Source organism: Elephantulus edwardii, unplaced genomic scaffold (assembly GCF_000299155.1).
Source record: "Elephantulus edwardii isolate Elephantulus edwardi_28Jun2011 unplaced genomic scaffold, EleEdw1.0 scaffold00388, whole genome shotgun sequence".
Lineage (NCBI taxonomy): Eukaryota > Metazoa > Chordata > Mammalia > Macroscelidea > Macroscelididae > Elephantulus > Elephantulus edwardii.
The window spans coordinates 438,866-455,643 of NW_006400138.1; the positions used below are offsets into that span (position 1 = coordinate 438,866).

At 37.9% G+C, this 16,778-nt stretch overlaps 1 pseudogene; it reads left to right on the forward strand.

Moving 5' to 3' along the window:
• Positions 1-3,654: 3,654 nt before the first annotated feature.
• Positions 3,655-16,778, forward strand: part of LOC102852902 — a 34,176-nt pseudogene continuing 21,052 nt past the window's right edge.

Below are 16,778 nucleotides of genomic sequence, written 5' to 3' on the forward strand. Positions count from 1 at the left end.
CTGACTCAAATAACATTAGCTCAAAGCACCAACCATGCGAGCTTATTAACCCATAAAATGCCCTCTCTTCTTTGCCCAGTGCTGCCATCACCTCATCCGCATTAGCCATACTACCAAAACTCAATTCCCACCTCTACCCATTGTAATTAATGGCACTCCTTTTTTTCCCAAAAGTCTCTCTTATCTTTAAACTTGTCAACTTGCTTTCCCACCACCCCCCTGCCCCAGTTCTTTTAGCATGTGCCAAGCACAATTTCTTACAATAAGTGATATGGATTTTTAGTATATGTCTCTACCAGCGTTAAGCCCTTAAAGTGCTGGGGCCATTGTAGTTACACTTTTATAACATATGGGTCTCCGCATAAATTATTAGTAAAATATTAACAACTCTCTTATAAGACCACTGTCAGATACATTGTTGGTTGGTCTCAGTGAGTTCACAGTCCAATAGTACATTGAATATGATCGTTTTGGTATAGTACCATTTGGTAGTATTCATCAAAACACTGAATATAAATGCCTTTTACCTCAGGAATATTATATTTTGAAATTTGTCCTAAATACTTGTGGGAGTGTGTAAATGTATGTATCAACATGTTAAAAGATAATCAGGACAGGATAGAGTGGCCTAAACTTTCATCTTGAGGGAAATGATGTAAACTATGGTAATTTACACAGTTGTTGTTGTTACCTTGCTAGGTCCCGTCGAGTTGAGTATCACTCATAGTGACCCTATGAATGGCAGATCTGAGCCTTGTCCTATCCTATGCCATCTTCACACTCTCGGACACATTAGAGCCCATTGCAGCAATCACAGTGTTCATAGTGTTTTCAAAGGCCTATTATTTAAGAAGTGGATGGGCAATTCTGCATCCTAGTCTGTCTTAATCTGGGAGATCTACTAAAACTTGTCCACTATCGGTAACCCTTATGACATTTGACACACTAGAGGAACAGTTTTCAGTATCACAGTAATTCACAAGTTATCCCAGTACACCAAACTGACAGACAAATGCTATACCAATCAATTAGAACAATATTCTCCTTAAACAAAACAAACTACCAATTTAGTTTGTAACTCTAATAACAAATCAGTCTTTACACCAGAACTGAAGGCCGCAGGCCTGAGGCCCCAAGTGACTTAAACACAAAGGCCTGCCCACCAGGCCCTGACTGGTTTAAACTAGAGTCTTCTAGTCCACAACAGATTGCTAATTCTATCAAAATGACCAATCAGTGTAATTAAATCAAAACAACCGATCAACTTACACGTGGTTTTTAATTAAATGAAGACAATTTACCTTTGTAATCTATAACTTCAGACAAGAAGCTTTAAACTAGACACTCTCAGGCAGTACACAACTGACTTTTAAACACCAAGCCCTGCCCACTGGGTATCTATAAATCAACACGGAGAGATAAACACAATATTAGTGATCCCACAGTTACTCTTAAGATTTTGAAATTCAGGTGAAAAAGATTCATGATGGTATTTTTGTTTCCGTGGACTTGTTTTCATTTTCTTCTGCCTCAGTGTGAACTTGCACATTACTATTGATGGTTTGTTCCACTATCTGCCCCTGGCTTAGTTTTCACTGCTGATTTTGAGCTTCTCCAACGATTCCTTCCACAGATGTAGCCAATCTGATTTCTATGCAACCCATCAGGTAAAGTTCATGTATGAAGTTGCTGGTTGTATTTTTTAAAAAAGGTACTTACGATGAATAAATCATTGAAAACACAAAATTTGACTGTTCTAGTTCCAACCCCATTTCTGTCCATATTTTCCAACTACAATTCTTGCTTCATTGTTTTTAAATATTGAATTCCACTTACCAATAATAATTAATACCTCTTGATTGCATGTTTGGTCAATTTCAGACTCCAAGATTTGTTAAAACTTTTCAGTTTCTTTCTCTGCAGCTCTAGATGTAGGAACATATATTTGAATAATAGTAGTAGTAAGAAGTCTTCCTTGCATTCATATGTATAATATCATATCGCTCACAAACGTTGTATTTCAGAATAGAACCAATGATTGAAGACCAGATGAGTTTTGGGATGACATGAAGGATATCTTCCATGAAGAGAAGAAAAGGTCACTGCAAAGACAGAGGAGAGAGAAAACCCAAAAAAACCACAAAGAACACAATAGACCAAAAAGGATGTGAGAAGAGATTCTGAAAACTGCACTAGAGCATCAAGAAGCAAAAATAAAGGGAAAAGAGCAGAAGTAAAAGAGCTGAATAGATTTCTTTCTTTTTTTTTTAAAAAAAAACAAAGTAATTTTTATTGTTTTAAGTATAAATGTAACAAAACATTTTAGCATATACACTTCAGAGAATTATCTACCATCACCTTTATCTGTTACCATATCTTTTTCATCACAAATAACAGATGCTCAGTTTTTTCTAAAGCCTTGGGTCCTACTTTCTACTTCCCTCCCACTGACCATTCTAAGAGCTAAAGATTTTGCTTTTTAAAATTCTATGTCTTTCCTCCTTTCATTCTTGTCTTATCTATGATCTTTCATTTTCTTCTTGCTATTTTTCCACAACTCTTTGTTTTCAGTCACTAGTGTTCAACAGTGAGACAAAATTATTCTTGAGGTGGTGTCAGTTCAGGTGGGATGTGGTCAGGGCCATGCTTTGCCCATTTTAGATTTGGTCTTCTTTTCAACATTAACCTAAACTTGCACATGAGCAATCTATGGTCTGTCCCACAGATGGCCCCTGGCCTCATCTTGCCTGATGGCATTAAGCATTTCGGTTTTCTCTTTCCACAGAGGTAAGTGATTTGTTCCCTATCTGGAGATACATAAGTGTATAGTTGTCTTTTATGCTGTTGCCAGAAAGTATTTATGATGTGTAACTCATTGGTCATACAAAATTATAAAATTTGATCTCTAGCTTCATTCCTATCGCCAAGGTCAAATATTCCAGCTACTGGTAGGTCTTCTTTTTCTCCAACTCTTGCATCCCAGTCACTTGTAATGACTAGTACATCTTGGGTATTTGATCAACTTCACACTGCAGAAATTTATAGAAATCCTCAATTTCTTCATCTTCAGCATTAGTGGCTGGTTCACAAACATGAATAATAGCAGTATTAACTGGTTTTCGTTGTATGCTAATAGATATTAACCTATTAGCAACAGCTTTATTTCTCATGAGAAACCTTGAAACGTTTTTCTTTATGATGAAGCCAACACCATTTTTCTTTAATTTGCTATACCTGGAATAATAGCTCATGTAATTGCCATATTGAAATTGGCCAGCACCAGCCCATTCCAGTTCATTAACACCTAGGGTATCAACATTGATATGCTCTATTTCCTTTTTGAAGACTTCCAATTTTCCTGCATCCATCCTTTGTACATTCCATATTCTTATTATTAAAAGATATCCTGGAGGTTCCATTCTATCTGAATCATTAAAATTTGAGGTGGTGACTCTAGTTCGAGGTGGGTGTTTTCTTCCAGTCATATCTTGAGTATCTTCTGATTTAGGGTAGGCATTTAGGTTAGGCATCTTCTGGCACAGCACGATTATTTTCTTGCCCACTATCTCCAGCAGGCACCACTGATGAGAGGCCTTTGGGCGGATACCCTCTGGTGCTGGGCTCTGTGTTACCAGGGCTGAGGGCAAGGGTGGTATGTGGCTGCTGGGTCTCAGCCTTGCTGCTCATGGCTGCGGTGATGGTGAGTGGAGCCTGCTGTGCCAGGTTCAGGTCTTTCAGGAGTTTGAAGGTAAGTGGACTGGAAGTGGAGATGGACAGAAGATTTCAAAGGACAGCTTGAGAAGACAAAGCAAAGCATTATAATGGAAGGTGCAGAGAGTGGAATTGGAGAGTAAAAACAAAAAAAAATTGTCTGCACTTCTCAAGTTGAGAGAACTGAAAAACAGATCTAAGTCTTGAATTGTAATATTGGAAGATGTTATGTGCAATATATTGAATGTCCCAGCAGGCATTGAAAGTAGACGGAGAGAATACACAGAATCACTGTACCAAAAAGAACTGACTGACACTGAAAAATTTCAGGAAGTACCATGTAAGAAGGAGGCAATGGTAAAAAAAGGAGGAAGTTGAAACTGCATTGAAGGCATTGGAGAAAAGTAAGACCCCAGGAATCAATAGGATACCAATTGACTTGTATGTATATATATGTGTGTGTATATATATGTATGTGTGTATATGTATATGTGTGTATGTATAATATTCATTATAAATAACATGTATTATATATTATATATTGTCATATATATTATTATATATTGTCATATATATTATTATACATTGTCATATATATTATTATATATTGTCATATATATTATTATACATTGTCATATATATTATTATATATTGTCATATATATTAAATATATATATATAATCTCAAGACTGAATACAAGTTTTATTTTATTTTGTTAATTTGTGTGTGTACCATCAAATCATATCTGACTGGTACAGGAGGAGATTGTCCCTCCTTCTCCAGCAGAGCATCTGGTGGATTTGAACCGTGTGAATACAAGTTTTGAGATCCAGTTTATAGTTTTCCGTGTTCTCTTTCCCTTCTATAGTAAGACCCACACTATTTCAGAAGAAAATGTTGTCACCACCCTAGGCCCTGAAGTTTGTTCTGGATATTTTATACAAGCAAGAAATAAACTTTGCAATTGTAAGTGCTAAGATTGGGGTTTTTTTCTTATTGCAGGACAATCCATCTCTATTCAACTAATAAAACTTAACTGTTTTTTATATAAGGGTATTTACTGGCCTGAGAATGAATTATCACATAGAGATTCTAGTTTCAAATCTACCACAAATTTTCTATGTGAAAATTTCAGCTAGGCTTCTTTAGAGTGCTAGAAACTTAAAGCACAAAGCAAACAAAACCTTCAACAATAAACCTGTTTATTATCTCATGGAAAGTTTGCTTGCAATTGAGTGCGGGCTGATTTGATTGGGTCTTGCATTTAAAAAGACAATTGGTCACCAGTTTGGGGTTGCTTTCCAGTTTGGAAAGATGAGTGGAGCAACTGGGTTCTACAAAGGTGTGTGTTTTCTGTTTTCGTTGAGGCATGGATGTGGACTGTTTGCTTGTAATTAGGTGTGAGCTGATTGGATTTGGATTCTAAGTATTATAGCACTGGTCTGTCAATTTGCTCTACAGAGGTAACTTGGTGGTTGCTATGATGCTAAACTCTGTGACACTGATGTGTTAAATGCAATAATGGTTACCCGTGGTAGACAGTGTTTGGTGGAGCTCCAAAATTAAAACAGGCTTGTAAGCAGGAGTGGCATACACTTCCAAAATAGCTTGCCTCCAGAAACTCTATGAGCTTAGGAGAGCAATGAAATTATATGTGTTCAGACCTTTCATTCATAGGGTCTCTATGAGTCATCTAGGACTAGATGACACTTAACAACATTATCTCATGTAACAAAAAGTTTAAAGTTGCAGTTTTATAGAGTTGGATTTTCATGATATAATTAAGGATTCAAGATCTTTCATCTTTCTGCTTGACTTTCCTGTTTTGTAAGTATTGTGAATGTGGAAGGAACAATGCCATATTCAGACATTGTTTTCTCTCTCATTACTGTTAGGTCAGAACAGATTCACATATGACTATCCAGTGGGGTTTTTCAAGGTTGTAAACCTCACAGAAAGAAAATATCCATTTTTCTAATGTGGATTCAAACCACCAGACAAGTCGTCCATGGTTAGCAGCACAACTCTCCACAAATTAAACGACCAGGAGCTCCTCCAGAAATAAGAAGGTGTTTCTTCATAGGTACTTATTTTTCTTCTTCCTGGTTTTTAATTGAACAGAATTTTCCTTAATGCAGTTATCTGCCCCTAAATCCTATTGACCAGGGTTGACTGTTCTTGCTTAAGTTAACTCTTCCTCAGAAAGCCAACAGAGGATCAGCTTTAATTCCAATTCAACAAAAATGAGTATTGAATAATGGGAAATGAGAATCTCCATTAAGTTTCCAAGGCTGCATGTAGGTTATATGACAGGAGGCTGCCTCTCTCTCTCTTGTAAAACAGCTGGTAGATTTGGACTGCCAGAGCAATACAGCTCTCTATAGACTATGCCACCAGCACTCCCTGTAATGGATTGAATACAATAAGAGTCCTATGATTAGCTCTGATCATTCATATGATTAATTTGCTTTGGGGGCATCAGTAGACCTCTTGTGAATATATGGCTCTGTGGTAATTGATTACTAAAAAAAAACCTGAAGTTTTGTCATCAAGAAAGAAGATAAAATTAGTATCTACTTCACTGATATTAAACAAGTACTTTGCTTCTTTGGACCTCATTTCTCCATCAGTAAAGGACAAGATGACTTCTACAGCAGGGATTATTGTCACAGGGTCCATGGACCTTGCCCCATGGACCTTGTTCTTTCAGAATGGAGTCTGAATTTTATTACAGGTTCTATGATGGAGCAAAGCCATTGTCTGTGCCCCAGGGTGCCACTGACTTAGGTCATCAAAAACTTATTTCATCAGCTTCCTGACAGGCAGACCCATTATGAGTTTTGGTTCCCATAAAACCTTGCATCTTGGACTTTACATGCCCAGAGTGCATGGTGTCTAGGTGAGGCATCTGTATGTGCAGTTTCGTTAGCTTTTAGTTACATATCAGGTTGACTTTAAAAGTGCTTTGAAGACTTATAAAATGCTTTGTGCTGGGAGGTTTTTCCCAAAAGCTCCCTCTTCTCCCATGCCCCCTATTCCCAAATCTCTGCATCCCCTCACAATTTGCCTCTACTCGAGCAGCTTTATTGGCCAATTTAAAATAAGCCAGTCTCAAGAGCTCATGAGTCATGAACTTCAAAAATAACTTACCATCATCATTATTAAAAATAATAGTCAGAAATTATTTAGAGCAGGGAGCTACAAAGCCAAGTGGGCAGAGCTTGTGGAATTAAAGTTGCCGTCTTCACTTCTCCCTCCAACACGTTGGTTCCTCTCTATTCAGGCGTTGACTGTGACCTGCCTGAGAATGAGCTGGGCTCAGTTGAGGAGGGTGCTCAATTTTGGGTTGGTTTTTATTTTATTTTATTGGGCCAGGTAGACACATAGGCAGGCAAGATCTGCTGAGGCAGTGGAAGAAAGGCTAGATGGGAATGAGGAAAACTGATAGAGTCAAAGGCATTCTCTGTCTGTTGAAATGCTTTTAACCACTTCCTCAACCCCATTCAGAGCTCTGAAAGGTTTTTATTGACTGTTTTTAACTTTGACACTTGGTAATAACTGAGAGGTGGAATCCTAAGGGGTGTGCCATTCCTTGACTGGCTTTGATGAGCTCACGTTTTCATCTTGACAATTGTTGGAATGTTAACGTCACCCTCTTTTTTTATTTTTAATAGCCACACTGCTACCACACTCTTAACTTACTGGTGACTAGTAATTAGAATGAATTCACTCATTTAGACTATCAGTCTTACTTATCATCGGGGGAAGTAAGGCCAACTAGACATCCTGGTGGCTTAGTGGTAACGAATTGCACTTCCAACACAAAGGTATATAGTTTGAATTCACCCACTGCTCCGTGGGAGAAAGATGGACAATCTCCTCCTGTGCGATTAATTGTCTCTGTAAACCTGCTGGAGGGTCAGCTGTGAGTCAATTCTGACTCAACACCACACAGACAACAATAACAGAGCTCCTGGGCTGAAATTTGCTTTTTGTATATATGTATATTCCTCTTAGAAATACTGCTTTCAGACTAGAGTGGCTCCAAATGATAAAAGGAAAGACCCAAATCTCCTAATTAAAATTGCTATAATTCGTCATGTAGCTCTTCCAAAATATCTTGACATTTGTTAGTGGTTGTAATGCTGACTGAACTCAATTCCTTACATAGAATTCTAGACAGTTTCCTCAGGCCCCCAAACCAAAACTATATCTGTTACCTCAGAATTTATTCCAATGCATGAAAACCTCACACATACAGAGCAGAATCGAGCTTCTTAGGGGTTTTGTTGCTGTGTCTTTTTGGAAGCAGGTTGCCCGGCCTTTCTTCCCAGAAGCTTCTGGATGGTTATGGACTGACAACCTCTTTTTTAGCAGCTGAGTCCTTATCCATCATACCACCCAGGAACTCCACAGAAAAGTAAGAGTAAAAGGAAGAGTAGATTTCTCTTTCCATAAACATCTTACTGCTAAATCAAACACAGATACTGAAAGTCACAAAAATACAGACACAAAACAGCTGTATAACTAATGAGGTAAAAGGCAACACTCTTGTAACCACCATCAAAGTCAAGAAATAAAACTTTGCCAGTCACCCTAGAAGGCTTTCCATGTGCTCCATTCATTCTCACAGCTTCCCCTTCCCTCAAGTAACCACTATCCTGACTTTGATAGTAATCACTTCCTTCTGTTCTTTAGTGTTTTATCTTCCATAGACCCTATAGTTAAGTTGGCTCACTATTAAAAAAAGGAGGGATATATTTTTAAAGTCTTTTCTTGGACTTATTTATCCCATTCTTTTACTTACAATTATCTTTTGACATGTAGTATTTCCGTATTGTGGTGTAGTCAACTCATTTCTCTATATTTCACGCAAACTGGGAATTGTATTAAAAAGCTTCATTAGATTTCACCTCAATTGGTAAGTGGCATTGAATTCTTTCATCAAGAGGCACATGTTGTCTGATTTTCTTCTTTATTTAATGACATCAGCCAATGTTCAACATTTGACTCCAGTAATTCATATGGAGGTGACAAATTGTAACATTAAATGCTAACATTACCCTTTTATTAATCCCTAGAAAGCTTATAAATATCAATTTTCCTCATCTACTCTTAGATTACTTAGTGACTTGGTTCATACGGAAGATACAGGATAAATACTTGAGTCTTTTTCTTTATTTATGAATTTTAGATACAAAGAATTGGATGCCTACCATCATCTAAAGTCAACTAATTTATAAATGTAAGGCCTTGAATATAATTCGTGGAGTCCTCAATGGTACTTTTAACCTGTCATCTCTGGAGTCATTCATGTTCTAAGTAACACATGGCTCAATGCTGAATGCTTGGCTACTTCCCGCCCTTCAAATCACCCAGATAGGAAGCAGCCAAGCTCCCCATGGCTGCTCAGACACCAGTGGGATGGGATAAGAAGGCTGATTTTAGTTTTTATGTCTATTTTTGGTACTAATGGCAGGTTAGGACTATGCAGATTAAGGTATTTTGATTTGTGGTGTCTTGATGAGATCTTTGCCGCTCTGAGATGAATGCCAAAAATAACTCATTCATCCATCAAAGTCCTTCTGCTTTTGTAGTTTCTAGGTGATACAAATAGTTAATTCCCTTAACTGCTAATTCAAAAGTTAGACGTTTGAATCTGCTCAGAGGCACCTCAAAGGAAAGATGTGGCAATCTACGTTTATGAAATAGTATTTTTATTGATTTTCATAAAATGATACCGTTACAGTATGGTTCATTCATATACATTGTGTTTTACACAATCTTTCATTTATATTGTGTTTTTTACATTAATCTACATTCTATTTTACATTAAATTTTTATACTAGCTTATTTATAAAATTTGAATACATTTTTTTACATCATATCTACCCCATTTCCCTCACTCCCCCATCAAGTGTGTGATCCCATGAGGCAATATACTTTTGAAAAATGCAATATTGATAGCTGTAGGAATCCCACTATTGCTCTACACAGGTAATCATGAGCTGGGATCAACACAGTGACACCTGCTATTTGGCCTTGTGATTCAGAGCACTAAGTTCCTCATTCTCATGCTCAACTTTGGTGCGTCTTGTTAACAGGAAGAGAAGATGACATATTTTCCTTTTGCTTATTGATTATTTACCATAAATGTGTAAATTGACATTTCATTTGGGTCTAAAATTAATTTTATTGCTCTCGTCTAAGGAACTGTGAGCTCCAGAAATTATAATATTTATAATTTATAATTATAAGCATGATTCTTCCAAATTCGTTCTGTCCAGGTTTATGATAAACCTGAACTCCACTAATCTCCCCTTTTGCTTTTCTCATTTTTTTTCCCAAGGAAAGTATTTGCAGACTCTGTAGTTATCTGCAGAAAAGCACATGCTTTTTAAGCTGTGTGCACTCACCTATGCACATGGCCCTGTGGCAGGTCATTGATTTCTCTCATTCTCTCACCCTAACTAGCAATGAGGTACCACTGTTAGAAACCAGGTACTCTTTTCTTGGCAATAGCAGCTGCTAACTAACAAGGAGGTCATTAACTAAGGGTAATGATGGATGTAACTAGATTGCCTAGCTAGCCTTTTAAAAAAATTTACTTCTTACCTACTTCTTTTTTCCAGAATAAAAGAAAATGCTAGGTTGATGTTTGATCCTGCAAATAAGCATGTGAATCCACAGATGACCTGAAACACACATTCCTATGCCATTTCTCTACAGGTGGAGAAAGCCAGATATTTATTTCACTTTTTAGCCATCTTTGTTTGCTCCTGACATACCAAGACTCACCTTACAAAACTGCTCACTCCATCCAATAAATGAAATGCTTTTGGTATTTATAAGGAGTTAGTTTGGAAAATAGTAAAGCCTTATTCTCTTTAACGGACTGAGTTATATGGGAAATAGAAATTCATGAAAACTGACAATGAATGCTGGTTTTTCTATAGCTCGTTGAGCAAAGTCCCACTTACATAATGCTACTTAAAGCTTTTGATGGCAGAGACTTAATAAATTAAAAACACCAGGGGTAAACAATTGGCCATCCATCTTTAAGCATAAATAAGAGACTAAGTCCATATGACATTGCACTGAGGATAAAAAACGAATAACTGTGTGGGTCGTGGATGATTCAGATTTGACAGGGCACCCTGGAGACTTTTTAAATGCACTCTTTTCACAGAGACATATGGACTCTACACCATTGTCACACTTAATCTGAGAAACTAGGTTCTCATGCATTCTGTTTGTTTGTTTCCTTGCTTGAGGCTTGTGGCTGGGCTGTGTGTGTTTGCAGCAATTGGAGTCAGATTCTTTAGACCTTAAAGATGAAATAAGACAAAACCATAAACATGCTACAAAACACCAAAATATAGATGGGGATTATTGGTGGCATAATTAGACGGCAAGGAGGTTGTTGTTCTAGTTGTTCTCCCAACTTCCAACCACATCTCTTCCACCCTGGGAATAAAAGAGAGTTAACACTCAGGCAGCTCTGAGTTTATGGGAGCTCTCAAGTTTGAGGGATTTCAGTGGATAAACATGTACAATCCGTCTTGATGTCTCAAGGATCAGAGGTGCCTCAAATAAAACAGCCTCAAAGAACAACCAGAGAGTCAGAATATATTATTAAAGTCAGTAAGTTATTCAGAAAATGCAGACAACTTTGTTTACTTATTTAAATTTTCAGCCAAATTTGTATAGCTATTTAAAATTTTAGTTTCCTTTAAGGGAGCTTTGATGGCTTAGAGGTAAAGGAGCTGTACTGCCAACCCAAATGTTCAAATCCACTACTGTTCCATGTCAGAAAGATTGGCAATCTCTTCTCACGTGATCTACTACCTCTAAAAACTCTCTGGAGAGTCAGCTATGAGTTGATTGGAATTCAATGGAACAGAACTACAAGAACTACCTTTTTAGTGGTCCTGGTGAACTCTGGTGGCCTAATGGATAAGAAGCTGTACTGCCAACTCAAAGACAGGCAGTTCAAATTTGCCAGTTGTTCTGAAGTAGAAAGATGGATGGGAACTCTCCTCTTGCACAATTTACAGCTTCTGAAAACCCATTGACAGGGGGAGGGGTCAGCTGTGAGTTTTTTCTGACTCAGTGGCACACAACAGTAACAAACAACAGTTCCTTTTGGGGGAGCTCCAGTGGTGCTGTGTTGTGCCTCTCTGGTGGTTCAGCTCCATCAATGACAGAAAAGATAGGCAATTACCTTCCACACAATTTATAGCCTCAGAAACCCAATGGAGGGTCAGCTATGAGTTAGTTCTCACTCAAAATAAATGAGTTTCCCTTAATTTTAAAAGACTGACAGCCAGAGGGAATTGATTTACTGGAGGTGATTTGTCCATCACTGGGGTGTTTAAGTAGTGACCTGAGGGCTTCTGTCTGTACTGTGTGCCAAGGATTCATTCACACGTAACACTAATGTAGATGTTAGAACAAGATGACCCTAAAGGCACTTTGCAACTCTGAAAGATTTTAGTTTAGAAAGGATATACGCAGTTTTAAAGGGAAATTAATCTGTGAAGTCATAGCAGATGCCGTTCTCAGAAATACTTTCCTAGGGGAGTGAATAATGAAGAACTGCTTTTGGAGGCTTTGGCCACACAAGACTAGCAATGAGGGAGATATTATTGAGAATCTCCTGGTCATTGGCTGTTCTGATCCACTACTTTCTCTAACTGTACACTGTGCCTTTGATAAAGCGGCCTCATTTGACCTTCTGAGAAAAAGAAATAACTGTACAAAAGGAATACATATGTAGAATTCTGTATACTTGATGCTCATCTCCCAGGGAAAAGAAAGTGGGGAAATACAGTGTGCTTTGCATAGACAATTTTAATTTTCCCCCACTTTTTCAAGGGCCCTTCATTTTGTCAGTTAGTATTCAGAAAGATATGTTTTCTTCTAATGGCATCCAGAGTTCTTTAATCATACTATAGTATCTAAAAAACTGCTTTACATAGTATATGAGAAACTAGTTTACAAATATTTGAGGACACAGAATTTAAAAAAAAATCTTTTCGAGGATATCTACACACTGAAAAACCAGAAGGAGTTTATTAGGCTAATAATAAATTCACTGTTAATGAGTATCCCAGATGGCTTGGTATCGCATTCAAAAGGGTATTTATTATAAAGAATTACCCAAGATGTCTCCTGGAAAAAAAGAATGATAAACATGTTTCGTGCATACCACTACTTCCCTAATCTATACTCATGGCAGACATTCTTAATTGAGCACAGAACTCTTTGCACTTGGCTCTAATTATAGATCTTTCTCCGTTCAAAACTCCACATAACCCTAACATTTAACTGAATTTGCTGTCTAAATTGAAATCATTCACTCAGCACATGCCAACAAAAATCTCAACCAATCAAATTATTCCAGTAACTGCCTATTTTCTACCTCTCTTCACTGCAAAAATCATCGAAACGAACATCTATGGTCACTTTCTCTACTCCTTTCTCTTGTGAACTAGTCCATTCTGGGTTTTCATCCACACTGTTAAAAAATACCTTCTAGAAAAACTTGTGAAGCTTCACCTGACTAAACTTATTAGTAGCTGGTCCCTTTTTGCTTATCTAGTTTGCTGCTACCTCATGGCTGTTCTTTCTTGTGTCCTTTGCTGCTGTCTTCTTATTAGTACAATTAGTGCAATACCATGTGCTCTGCAGATGTGACAACCTTGCTTGATGAATGTGAGGAGGACTTGAAGCACTTGTTGCAGAAGATCAAGGAATGCATCCTTTGGTATGGAATGCATCTCAATGACAAGGAAACAAAGATTCTTACCAATGTTCCAACAGGCAAAATTATGATGTATGGAGAGGAGTTTGAAACGGTCAACTACTTTATCTTTCTTGGATCCACAATTAACACCCTTAGTACTAGCAGTCAGGAAATCAGGAGATGCACTGCACTAGGAAAATCTGCATTTAGGGACCTCTCCAAATTATTGAGGAGTAATGATGTCACCTTGAGAATCCAGAACATGGTCTTTCTGAGCACTTGCTATGCATCTGAGAGCTTGGCAATGAATAAAGATGACAGAAGAATTGTTGAGCTGTGTGGTGTTGGAGAAGGGTACTGATCATACCATTGACTGCAAAAATAACAAACATATGTATTGGAGACAGTACAGGTGGACTGCTCTTTGGAGACAAAAAGGATGAGGCTTCGCCTCACACACTTTGGGCATGTTTCTAGTAGGGGCTATTCCTTCGAGAATGACATGATACTAGGAAGAGTGGAATGTCAGTGAAGGAGATGAAGACCCTTGACCAGGTGGATTGATGCAGTGACTGCCACAATGGGTTATTATGTGTCAGGAAGTGTGAGGATGGCACAAGATAGTACAGGGCCTAGATCTTTTGTTCATAGGGTCACAATGAGTTGCACTCCACTGGATGGCACCTAACAACAACAAAGTACAATTTCTAAAAGCTAGAATGTACAGTGCCCATGAAAACTTCTCCTCTCTGTCTATATTTTTGCCCTTGCTTATATTTTAAATGTCTTTTTATTTTTTAAATTATTATAATTGATTTTAAAAAAATTTCTCTACTAGTTTATTGACTAAAGTTGATACAAATTCAAACAAATTCCTTCCATTTCCCTCACCTTCCCATCAAATTGTACAACCCAATGATTAATCCCTTCTCCCCCAACACATCCACATCCCTCTGCTTCTAGCTTCTCCCACCCCTCCTGGATCATTCTACAATAACGGTTTTATACAATATTTATCCTTGTGAGACTAAGTTAGTTCACTCAGCATAAGGTTCTCCAGTCCTCCCAAGTTAGTTAATAATTTACAAAGTTATTGTTCCTATGTGCTGCATAGTATTCCATTGTGTGAACGTACCATACTTTCTCAATCCATTCCACTGTGGTTGGAAATTTGGGCTGTTTCCATATTCTTGCAATGGTGAATAATGCTGCTATGAACATTGGTGTACAAATCTCCATTTGTGCCTCAGTTCTCATGTTCTCAGGATATGTTCCAAGTGGTGGAATAGCTACGTCATATGGAATTTGTCTTCAGCCTCTATCTGTCTCCTAAATCCTAGATTCTTCATTACCTTTTCAAAGCTCTATTCAAGTACCTAATTGATGAGTCTAACTTCACATGATTAACACTAATCCACTGAATTTCATCCCACAAGGACTGAAGCTCAGCATCAAGAAGACAAAGATTCTCACCACTTGGTCAATTGGCAACACCATGAAGATAGAGAAGAGATTGAGGTTGTTAATAATTTTAGCTTGCTCAGCTCCACAGTCAACAGTTTTGGCACCAGTAGTCAAGAGATCAAATGATGAATTGCATTGAGAAAATCTGCTTCAGGAACCTCTCCAAAGTGCTAAAGAGTGCTACAGACTAATGTATGTATACCTGATTGAGGCCATGGTCTTCATAGTTTCTTGCTATGCATCAAAGAGCTGGACAATGACTAAGTTAAGACAGAAGAAGAGTCAATGCCTTTAAGTTGTGGTGCTGGAGAAGAGTATTGAACATGGATTTCCAAGAAAATAAACTTGTATACTTGGAGAGGGTGAAACCAAGCTTCTTCTTAAGGCTAGGATTTTGTAGCTCCATCTTATATTCTTTGGGAGTGTTGGCATGAGAGGGCTGTCCTTAGAGAAGGTCATTATGTTTGGAAGATTAGAGGAACAGCACAGGAAAGGAAGAACCTGAGTGAGATGGATTGAGACAGTAAATGGAGTAATGGGGGTAGATGTGTCGAAGACAGTGAGGCTGGATTGGTATAGGGTGGAGTTCAGATCTATTGGACACAGGGTCACTATGAGTTACAGCAAATTCTTTGGCATAGGACATAACAACAACATTGTTTGCCATTGAATCAGAACTGTAGCTGAGCCTGCAGTGGGTTTTCAGAGGCAGTAAATCACACATGGGAGGGCCATGCTTCTCCTGCTGAGCAGCTAGTGGATTTGAACTACATACCTTTGTCTTTCAGCACAACTTCTTACACGAGGCCACTAAAATATCTTTTTAAAAAAATTGTATTTTATTAATTTTATTGAACGTTTATAGAAATTTTGGATTTCCATTCATTCATTGTTGCCTTTTTCTCCCTGCCCACCCCTCACCACCAGTTCACTCTTCTCTTTGAAAAGTAAGAGAAAAATTATTTCATTAGTGTACTATCTCCCTCTCCCCACTGCCCAGAGTACACTCCGCTATGCAACCTTCATTCTGGATTCCTGTAATAATCATAATCCTCAATCATATATCACTTTTAAACTATTTCCCTCCTCATCTGTTTCAATGCAGTATACAGAATTTATCCAATTTTTCTCACTCTCACCCCAACCCTGATGTCAGTCCCATTCTATAACAGTGGCAATATGCAGTATTTGTCCTTTTGGGAGATATTTCACCCAGCATAATGTCCTCCAGGGTCACCCATTTTGAATAATATTGCATGAGTTCCTTGTTTTTCAGTGCTGCATAGTATTCCATTCTGTGAATATACCACAGCTTCTCTATTCACTCATTTGTTGATGGACACTTAGGTTGTTTCCAACTCTTTGCTATTGTGAACAAAACTGCAGTAAGCATGGGTGTGCATATATCTGCCTGGGTGGTGGTTATGGTCTCTTTGGGATACATTTCCAGTACAGGAATTGCTGGGTCAAATGGTATTTCTATCTGCAACTTTTTGAGATAGTGCCATACCGCCTTCCATAGTGGCTGCACCATTTTTCACTCCCACCAACAGTGAATAAGAGTCCCAGTTTCTCCGCAACATTGCGAGCATTTGTTTAAATTTAGTTTCTTGGTTCAAATCCTAGAGTTATCCTTGCCACTTTGTTTCCTCTTGAAGGAACAACTATCTAACCCATCAGTAAATTTTATTGCTATATTATCACTTACCTGATTATTGCTATAGCATCCTAACCGATCTTTCTGATTCTACCCTTGTGTTCTTTTCAAATACATTTTGCATATAAGAGCCAGAATTGTTGTTGTTGTTATGTGCCATCGAGTCGTTTCCGACTCATAGCGACCCTATGCACAACA